General features: G+C 46.5%; 1 protein-coding gene and 1 pseudogene across 4 annotated transcripts in view; one reads left to right on the top strand and one right to left on the bottom strand.

Moving 5' to 3' along the window:
• Window positions 1–1,234: 1,234 nt before the first annotated feature.
• Window positions 1,235–10,870, top strand: part of Senp5 (SUMO specific peptidase 5) — a 48,588-nt gene continuing 38,952 nt past the window's right edge. For all 4 annotated transcript variants that reach the window (XM_026785515.1, XM_026785511.1, XM_026785517.1 and 1 more), the window contains exon 1: window positions 1,235–1,394. The gene's annotated coding sequence lies outside the window, so the exon portion shown is untranslated. The remainder of the gene's footprint in view (window positions 1,395–10,870) is intronic.
• LOC101999645 lies at window positions 6,245–7,085 on the bottom strand (annotated as a pseudogene).

Here is a 10,870-nt window from a genome sequence, read left to right as displayed (position 1 = left end):
GGCCACACGACAATCCTTCTACCTCAGACCTCTGACTACAGTTATGTGTTACCCCACTCGATTTCAAAATGAAAAGTTTTGAAGTAGAATAAGGTAAAAAGACCAATTATTAGATACTGATTTGTTGATTTATTTGGTGATTTACTGTTTGTACCTACTTATTTGTCTAGCACGACTTCCCTTGCTACCTGAAACATAATGACCTGCTGAAACAGTGGGTTGTTGCTCTTAGCATCCTGCTGACTGCCCTGTACGTACTCTTAGGTAACATCTGGCTTGCGTGCCTGCCCCCTGGTTTTAGATATAAAGCGAATATACAGTCTGGCCCCTGGATCGGAACCTTTCCGAAGCAGTCCCAGTTTAGGTTTTCCGGGACACCTCCCCCTCTTCCTCTCTCATTAGTATTGGAGTGCTTATTCTAGAAGGATTTCCGCGACCATTGCATAAGGTGGTGAACACCGGTAATCCATCCATCATAGCGCTTACGAGGCTGAGGCCGGAGGGTCTGAGTCCAAAGCTAGTCAGTGCTGCACACTGAGACTCTCTTTAAAGAAATAGTACATTGGGTGATTGCTGACGCACCCACAAGAAAGAGAAATTTTATTGTAAACTTTCTGAGTTCTGGTAGGCCAATTACCATCGAACTGGAGGCCCTGCCCTCCGGGGGAGATGTTAAAGAAGTAAGTTACATTACTAGGGGCTAAAGATCAACAGGGAAAGCAGAGTGGGAAAGCCTGCGCCCCTGCAGAGCGAGAGTGCGAGGGCTCAGTGGATCGTACATCGGCTGTGGTCTGTTTTAGCCTTTCTTTTTTCTTTTCTTTTTTTGTTTTTTTTCGAGTTAGGGTTTCTTTTTGTAACAGTCCCGGCTGTCCTGGAATTCACTTTGTAGAGCAGGGTGGCCTCGAACTAAGATCCGCTTGCCTTTGCTTCCCAAGTGCTGGGATTAAAGGCACGCGCCACCACCACCAGATTTGTTTTAGCCTTTCTGACGGCAAAAGCTTGAAGGGAGCTGATGGCCGGAAGTCGGAAACCTGCCTTAAGGGACCTGGGCCAACACGAGATTGCAGTTCCTCCAGATCCTCCGTTGCCGACCCACGCCTGGAGCAGAAGCACACCAGCGTTTCTAAAAGCAGGCGTCTCTGGCCACGCCCTTCTCACAGGGCGTGGGCGGAGCTCCTGGCGGAAGGGCAAGGGAGGAGGAGGTGACGCGAAAAGCGGGCGCCGGTATCGCGCAGCGGCTGGCAGGAAGCTCGGCAGCCCCACCGGCCGCGAGCAGGCCGGAGTCCCGGTGGCTGGTCGGGCTTCTCCGGGTGTGGGCGTGGGCGAGGCAGCGGTCCCGGTGGCCGCAGCGTTCGTCCAGGCAGCGGGTTAGGTGCCGGGAGCCAAGCACCTAGGTAAGCGAGAGCGGGGCAGCCCCGGCGTCCGCGGCGCTGCTGACCAGCCCTTCCCCACGCCAGCTCAGCGCCGCCCGAGGCCCGCACACTTCCCCACGGCCGCATCGCAGGCCGCCTAGTGGGCGCTGGTCTCCGGGGACCGCGGCCCTTCTTCCTCTGTAGCCAGAGCCTTGAGATCAGACAGCTAGAAAACCCGCTCCCCGGGCCGCTCCTTCCGAAGCCAGGGGACGTTTTGCCTGTAGATCGCTGTCAGGCTCCCAGCTCCTGCCTTACGGAAGTCGAGGGGTTTGAGTTTATCCGACAGCTCTGCTTGCTGCTTGCTTTGGTTCCTTCCCACCACGCTTATGCATGGCACTCTTGGGCTTTAGGTTGGTGGGAGGCTACTTTTTTATTCTATCTGGGCTGGGCAGTATTAACCCCGATTTCCACTGTGAGGCCATTCTCTTGGGGAAAGTGAGATGCTGAAAGGTCATGGGAGTTTGTACTTAAGAGTCCGGAGAAGCTGAATTGAAGCGCTAGTCTGCTATTTGATATTGTTTTTAACTCACCGCCAGAACGTAGGCATGTTCTTATACCTGTACAAATTAGTTGGAATAATTGAATGACATTTTTTGAGGCTCTGGTTAAAACGCCATTTAAGAATATTCCGGGCACATGGTACATTCCTGATTATGCTTTTTGCCTTTTGTCCAGAATAAGCTTAGTATCGAGAAGGGTGCCAGGAGAGATACCAGGATCTTGTGTGGTTGGAACTTAGCTGCAATCTGTGCTTTGAGTGTGCAGCATCCAAGAAAGCTAGTCACTCAGATGCTTGTGCTTATCGATGTAGCATTGGTATAAGGATAAGTCATCAGTTTCTCCCATTTGGAGATAGCATTTGTGGTCTGGGCTTTGAGAGAAGACCTGGGAGATGCCTCATTTATGTTTCGTCCTATTTAGGAGTCCTTTGCTCCTATATCTCGGATTCCCGATACTCTGCTCCTAAAACATACCATATGTGGCTCAGGCTGGAAGGCAGTTTGCTGTGTAGATTATGCTGGCCTTGAATTTACAGTTATCCCCATCTCAGTTATCATCTCCCAAAGAAAATACATCTTTTCTCTCTCTTTTTTTATTAATTTTTTTTTTTCCGAGACAGGGTTTCTCTGTGTTGCTTTGGAGCCTGTCCTGGAACTAGCTCTTGTAGACAAGGCTGGCCTCGAACTCACAGAAATCCGCCTCCCTCTGCCTCCTGAGTGCTGGGATTAAAGGCGTGCGCCACCATCGCCCAGCTTGCTCTTTCTCTGTTGCCTCCCCCATCTTTTATATTAAAAAAGCGTACATGCATATTTTGCCTGTATGTCTGCACCACATCTTGTTTGGCGCCTATGGGGAGCAGAAGAAGGCGTTGGATCCCCTGGAACTAGTGTTATGGGTGATTGTGAGGCACTGTGTGAGTGCTGGGGGTAGAACACGTACTCTTCACCACTGAGCCATCCACCCTGCCTTTCCATTTCGGTTTTCATAGTAACCTTTGCCTTTCTCTCCCACCTTTAATTTTACTATTATTATCGTTATTATTTGAATGAACCCAAAGCATCACACATGCTAGGCAAGCACTGAGCCTGGTTCCCATGTCTTTTTGGTTTACTCCCTGATTTTGTCCTGGTACTTCTTATCTTGTGGACTCTTTGAGAAAGGTATATGGGAGGTATATACTTTGATAAATCACCTGTCTGAAAACCTTTTTCCCTTTTCAGTCATTAGTTTTTAGGCGGGCCTAAAATTCTCTTGTTAAATAATTTTCTGTCAGAACTTTGAAGCCTTGAAGGCATTTCTCCATTGCTTTCTAGTTTCTAGTCAAGTGGGGTGTGGCTGCGCTAACTTGTTTGGGGTCTCTTCCTGGACCGTTCTGCACTCTATGTATTGAGACAGAATCTCTTATTGAATGTGAACTGCCCATTTGGCTGGCTGGTTGACCATCAAGCTCTAGGGATCTGTCTTCTGCTACTATCCAGTTCTGGGATTATAGGAATGTGTTGTGCTCAGTTTTTATGTGGGTCCTGGGGACCCAAAATCAGGTAGTGTGGCACCTCCAGCAAGGGGCTGGAGATTGAAACATACACACACACACACAAACACAGACAGACAGACAGACAGACAGACACAGGCCATCCTTGAAACATGAATGCTAATTTTATTGTGTTCCTGGGCAGCTTATATAGGGCTGTCTTTGACTAATGGGCACACCCTAGCTCTCAGGATTTTTCAGCTGCAAGCCCATCAGAAACCACTCCCCTACCATCAGGAACTCATGAGGGTCTCGTGCTCAGAGCAGCTGCAAGCCCGGGAAAACAAGTTGTTTACTCTGGCAGGCAAGGGGTCATAGAAAATTCACGGTCTGAGGGTCTGCAGTCCCCAACAGGTGGCAAGCATTTTTCCCACCGAGGCATCTCCCAGCCTCTACACCCCCAGCTCCCACTCCGCCTTTTTTCTTTTTCTTTTTTTCTGAGATCTGAGAGTCTGGCTACTTGTGACCCATCTGCCTCAGCCTTCTGAGTACTTGGACTGTAGGAGGTGTAGCTACACCTGGGGCGTGGGCAGTCAGTTCTTAGCAGATCTTATTCTTTTCTATTTTTCCCATTCATCCTGTTTTTGTGTTTGTTTTTTGGGGGCAAGGTTTCTCTGTGTAATAGTCCTAACTGTCCTGGAACTTACTTTGTAGACCAGGCTGGCCTCAAACTCAGAGATCCACCTGGCTCTACACCCCAGTGCTGGGATTAAAGGTGTGCATCACCGCATCCTGCTCATTCTGTATTTTTTTATTTGAAATTATGTATAAAGAAGATGTCTCTTCTACCTATTTTGTTACCCTTTAAAATTATACAGGGCATAGTGATACACGCCTTTAATCCCAGCACTCCAGAGGCAGAAGCAAGCTAATCTCTGTGAATTCGAGGTCAGCATGGTCTTCATAGCAGGTTTCAGGCCAGCTAAGACTACATAGTGAAACCTCTCTCTGTGTGTCTCTCTGTCTCTCACTCACAGAGTATTTATGTATATGTTCTGGCACCACAGTGACATTTCAGGTTCATAGGTTCAGGCTGGCCTCCCACTGGACTGTGTGACCATTGATGGCGTTGATTTCCTTGTGCTCCTGTCTCAGCCTCCAGAGGGCTGGAATTTCAAGTTTGAGTCACTGTGCTACCGTTCCTTTTTTTTTTGGGGGGGGGTTTTTTTTTTTTTTTTGGTTTTTTCGAGACAGGGTTTCTCTGTGGCTTTGGAGCCTGTCCTGGAACTAGCTCTGTAGACCAGGCTGGTCTCGAACTCACAGAGATCCGCCTGCCTCTGCCTCCCGAGTGCTGGGATTAAAGGCGTGCGCCACCACCGCCCGGCCTACTGTTCCTTTTGAAACCAAGGTCTTGTTGTTAGGGTGCTTACTTTTTACTGGGATTGTGTTGCTTCATTGACAGTCAAGAAATATTTATCTGTGTATGTATATTGCCATATCTGTATCTGCATTAAACTCTGAGCTCATAGTGGTACCTCCAGTTTTTCTCTCATCATTTCATGCTTCATTGTTTCTCTAGTGGTGGAAAGTCCAGCTTTAATTATCCACAGCATATTTTATTTATTTGCTCAACCTCAGGATACCAATAATATCAGAATTGACTCCTACTTGTATGAAAAGACAGATTTGCTGTGCACTGTGCAATATCTGTATGCACACTTTGTCTTTCTTTTTTTTTTTTTATGTTTTTCGAGACAGGGTTTCTCTGTGGCTTTGGAGCCTGTCCTAGAAATAGTTCCTGTAGACCAGGCTGGTCTCGAACTCACAGAGATCCGCCTGCCTCTGCCTCCCGAGTGCTGGGATTAAAGGCGTGCGCCACTACCGCCCGGCACACTTTGTCTTTCTTTAGCACTCGAGCATGTTGTCCAAATACTGTTTTCTAAAGTTGTCTGTTAATTTTCTCCTTTTGTGGTGTAGTTGTATTAATCATTTGAAATACAGGGGCTAAGAGATACAACACAGTGGTGGAGCCGCCTGCTGGGTATTCACAAGGCAGAAAAAGACATACAGAGAAACAGCCCTTCCCTCATCATTTTTTGCCCCTTCCTCCTTTGGAACTCATCTGAACTTTGCCTTCTTCATCTAAGGATGGATCCTGTAAATCACTGCATGCTGGTTGCTGAAGGAATCCTTGCCCCATTGAAGCTTCATTCAACCTGTAGATAAACTAGTTTATTCAACCATGTTCTTGCTGTGGGTAGTGGTGGAATATTTGCTTTTATAGACAATGTTGCAACATTGTCTTTGCCTTGTCATCGTCCTAGGTGTGTTTTCTGTTCAAGTTGCTTTTTAAAGTAAGGTTGCCAGATCAAAGGATAAATACTTCTGTGGAATTTATGAAATCTTAACCAAATTCTCTTCCAAAATGATTACGTCAGTTTGGAATTCAATCAGCAAAGTTTGAAAATGCCTTTTTTAGTCAGGTGGCAGAAGCAGGAGGATTGCATATTTGAGGTAGGTCTTGGCTACAGAGTAGTACCTTGGAAACAAAGTATCTTTTGGCTAGAGATATGCCCAGCTGTCAAGAAAGTAACTCGAGATCTCCAGAAGGAGACTGTCTTACTGTTTTTCTATGTTTAAGGGCTATTTAGAAAATTTTATTTATGAACTGCCTCCTTATATATTTTTTCTCATTAGGTTATCAAGCTTTTTGTCTTTTATTTCTTAATTTAAGAGTTCTTTATGTAGTAGCAATATTAGCACTTTATATGTCATGACTTTAAGATTTTTTTTTGTATGTATATATAGTTTTTTCTTTTAACAGACTTAATTCACTTTTGTTTTTCTTGTATAAAAACCCTTATGTGACAGCCACGGCTGGAGCCTGGGTCCTCTGAACAGAGACTCTGGTGTGGGTTTTCACAAGATGGTCAGTGAATTCCTGGTAAGGAGACACAGTCTCTTTCCAGAGGTTGGGGGTCAGGTAGCTGTAGGTCTTAGAGATGGCATCAAAGGTGGCCTTAGCAAAGTTTCCCAGGGTGGCAGTGCAGCCCCTGGCTGATGTGTAGCAGTCATCAATGCCAGCCATTATCAGTAGCTTCTTGGGCACAGGAGCAGAGACTATGCCACTGCCTCTAGGGCAGGGATGAGACGCACCAACACAGAGCCACAGTGGCCTGTCACTTTGCACAGAACAGTGTGGGGTTTGCCAATCTTGTTCCCCTAGTAGCCTCTCTGCACAGGGACAATGGAAAGCTTGGGCCAAGATGATGGCCCCTCGGACGGCAGTGGCTACTTCCTTGAAGCACTTAACACCGAGACCTACATGACCACTGTAGTCCCCAATAGCGATGAAAGCCTTGATCCTGGTCCTCTGGCCTGCCCTAGTCTGCTTCTGCACGGGCATGATCTATAGAACCTCATCCTTTAGGGAAGCTCCCAGGAAAAAAAATCAGTAATCTCGGATTCCTTAATGGGCAGGGAGAACAGGTAAATCTTCTCTACTTGATTTTCATGTCCTTAACCAGGCGGCCCAGCTTGTTGAAGGAAATCCACTCCTTCAGCTTTACCTCTGCCAGTCCCGCGACCACAACCACGAGAGACCACTACCGTGGCCGAATCCTCCGGGAGCCACCACGGCCTCCTAATCCTGGGCCCCTGGGTCCTCCGGGCCCTCCTGCTGCACTGGTGTCATCCACCAGTTAGTGTTTTCCAGAAGCAGCAGCATATATATAGTTTTTTAGAGACAGGGTTTCTCTGTAGTTCTGGTTGTCCTGGAACTCACTCTGTAGACCAGGCTGGCCTTGAACACAGAGATCTGCCTGCTTCTGCCTCCTGAGTGCTGGGATTAAAGGCACCACCCAGCTTTTTATAGAATTTTTCATTGATTGTATTTTCCAGGCTCTTAATCTTTGTGGTGGCCATCACTTTGTGTTTGTTAGTGTGTTAGTTGATGGAAATGCATGGTTGGTCTTTATTAGAAGAAACGTCATATCACATTCTGAAAAGTCAATGAAGTGGGCTAACTGGGGCTCTGACGTGGAGGAATATCTGTGTGTTGACTTATGGATTTTCTTACAAACTAACCAACTTTTCTGGAGGATGAACCAGTGATTGCCACAGTCTTAGAGGATGAGTTGAAAAAGAGTGCTTCTTACTGACTGTACCATTCTCCTTCAAACTGGCCTTACAGAATATCTGTTTTACCATTTTTTTAAAAAAAAAACATTATTTATTTTTATTTTATGTGTATTGGTGTGCATGGTTGTCTGTGTGAGGGTGTCAGATCTTGGCATTACAGACAGTTGTGAGCTGCCGTGTGGGTGCTGGGAATTATACTTGGGCCCTCTAGGAGAACAGCCAGTTCTCTTAATTGCTGAGCAATCTCTCCAGCCCTATTTTACCCTTTTTGAAGGTTAAATTTCTATTCTTAGGGACGAAAGGGACAGTGCATTTCTTTGATGTCAGAATACACTGGAGAATAATTGTTTGGCCTTCTAGGGGAGCATTAAATATCTACAATCTTTAAATGACCTCTCTTGTCCTGATAGAAATTGTCTCATTGACAGTGTATCCTTATAAAGTGTTGGTGAGGAGGGCAAGTCCACAGCGTGAACTCATTCCTCTCAGCTTGCTCTGCACTGTGCTTTCCTGATTTATCTTCGCCAAGAAAGGGAACAGCTTCTCTCTCAGGGCAGGAGGGAGGATCTGGGGTGGAACTTCCTCTCCAGACTTCCTGGGACCTTCCTTTTTCAGCTGTCCACATTCCTAACCTTCATAGGTATTTGTTTCCTCTAATTTGGGACCTTTCTGAGGTCATGTAGCTTACTTCATGGTATTGCCCTTTCTGACCTGCTGAGTGTGTTACTCATTCATCTGCTTTTTGTTTTTTGAAACAAGGTTTTGCTGTGTGGCCTTAACTGACCTGGAACTTGTTACGTAGACCAGGCTGGCCTTGAACTCATTAAAGATTTGAACTTGGAGACCCTCTAGTCTCTGCTGAGATTAAAAGTGTATACCACCTAGTGTGACTGTTTCTTTTATAAGTTTTATTGATCTTCTTTCATTATCTTTGTCTGTGGGGCTTTTACTCACTCATCATGCACATGTTATTTTTGACAGGGTCTCATTGTAAATCACCAAAACTGGCCTTTAACTTGTGAGCCATGCCTCAGTCCCCTGGCTGCTAGGATTATCGGAGGATATGCGTACCTAGTGGGGTTTTGCCTTTTTAAAATCTAATTTCCAGCCGGGAGGTGGTGGCGGCACATGCCTTTAATTCCAGCACTTGGGGCAGGTGAATCTCTTTGAGTTCCAGGCTAGCCTATTCTATAGGGCGAATTCCAGGACAGCCAGGGTTGTTGCACAGAGGAAAAACCACCCAAACACACATGCACAAAATCTTTAGCTGTGCATAGTGGTGCACACATATAATTCCAGCATCTGTGAAGCAGAGACAGTAGGCTTGCTAATTCAAGGCCAGCCTGAGTAATTTAGAAAGATCTTGCCCCTTCCCAGTCCAGTGTTGAATATATCATTGGGCTTTGGAGAAGAGACCAAGGTAAACATATATTTAGCCCTCATATGTGTTGTCCTCACAGGAAAGTGATGTATAGAAAGGTAACATTGAGGCTTGGCAGTTGATGCGCACATCTTTAATCCCAGCACTAGGGCCAGCAGAGGCAGGCGGATCTGAGTTTGAGACCAACCTGTTTACAGAGCTAGTTACAGGACAGCCAGGGCTACAGAGAAAACCTTGTCTCAAAAAATCACACAAGAGGGGGACGGGTAATGTGTGTGGGGGAGTGGAGAAGATGGGAACCTTTTCTTACTACATTGTTAGCAAACTTGCATTCCACGTTATCTGTTGGTTTCTGGTTCATAGTGTATCATGTGTCATTTCTTCCACTCTTACGGTGGCTAGTGTCTACAGAACTTTTAGTGATACGAGATATCATTAACTTCTAAAATCATGTGTTTGGCTTTTCTTTTTCGTTTTTTGAGACAGGCTATATACCCCAGGCTGACTTAGAACTCGTGTGGCTGAGGATGACCTGGACCCTTCCCTCCTCTTCCTTTATTTACTTGTTTCACAGTTTTATATACATAAATACAGTATACTTTGACTGTATTCATCTCTCATTCTATTATCTCCCCTCATAGAACCCTTTCTTGCCTCCAAGCCCACCTCCTACTTCATCTCTCTCTCCTCTTTTTGACTTTGGAGAAAGGGTTTCTTGGGCTGAAGAGATAGCTTAGCCGTTAGAGGCTAGGCTCACAACCAAAAATATAAGAGGAAGGGTTTCTCTTTGTAGCCCTGGCCGTCCTGGAACTAGCTCAGCAGAGCAGGCTGACCTTGAACTCACAGATCCACCCGCCTCTCCCTCCTGAGTGCTGGGATTAAAGGTGTGCAACCACTCTCTCTTTTTCTGGTGTCCCACTACATTTAGTTGTTGCTTGCAGGAGCATGGGTGACGGGTTATTACTTGAGAAAAAATAACTTAGCCAGTGGCTACTCTACTGAAGAATATGATTCCCCTCCCCCAGTAACCTTTGATTGTCTAGAGCTCCTCAGGGAAGGGTAGGTGAGCCCTCCATGATGGAATGTTGCTGGGCCCAGTCTTGTTCAGGTCCTCAGTAGACAGCCATCGCTGCCGTGAGTTCCTGGGCACAGCAGCCTGGTCACACCCACACAACAGCGGTCCACAGCATTTTATCTTGCGCTCTTCATTCTTGTCCCTTCTTCCTTGTTCCCTGAGCCTCGCAGGGTATATATGCTACCGATGTCCCTTTTAGAGCCGAGCATTCGAGTCACATGTTTATACCGCTTTGCTCAGCTATGAGTCTGTATTAACTACTGCTGACTCCATACAGAGCAGCACCATCTGTGGGTATAGACATAAATACCCAGAAGGCATTGTGATCCCATATCCTTTCGTCAGAGCTCTACTACTTGTAGGGCTTGTCACCTGCCCAGCCCTGGGGTTTTGACCAGGTTTATAGTGCCAGGCGTGAATACCTTTCTGTGGGGGCAAGCCTCAGATCTCGCTGGAATTGGTTGGTGTCCTCATAACCTTTGTGCCACTGTTGCTTGTTGCTCCAGGCACATCTTGCCTGGTAGGTTGTAGCTTTCAGGGTGCATAGCTGCGTAAAATTGATGACCTTTCTCCCACAGACCTTGAGCTGATCTTTCTACCTCATTTCCTGAGGGTTAGAGTTGATTATGCATGTGCGTCTTCATGACTAATGGTTCTATGTGGTTCTGAGGATTGAATCCAGGGCTTTGTGCAGGCTGGGCAAGTGCTCTGTTTCCAGCCCCAGTGTCTTGTTCATTAAACAGAGGCCCTCTGCAGGCTAGGCTGGCACTGACTGTTGTAGTGTTGTGTCTGGTTTTCATTCATCCTGCTCACTGCTCACCTCTGTCAGCTGTTCCTGGCATTCTGTGTGTGTGTGTGTGTGTGTGTGTGTGTGTGTGTGTGTGTGTGTG

This window comes from Microtus ochrogaster, chromosome 2 (genome assembly GCF_000317375.1).
Source record: "Microtus ochrogaster isolate Prairie Vole_2 chromosome 2, MicOch1.0, whole genome shotgun sequence".
In the NCBI taxonomy this organism is placed as follows: Eukaryota; Metazoa; Chordata; class Mammalia; order Rodentia; family Cricetidae; genus Microtus; species Microtus ochrogaster.
Note: the sequence above shows the minus strand (reverse complement) of the source record. Positions and strands in the feature narration are given on the sequence as shown.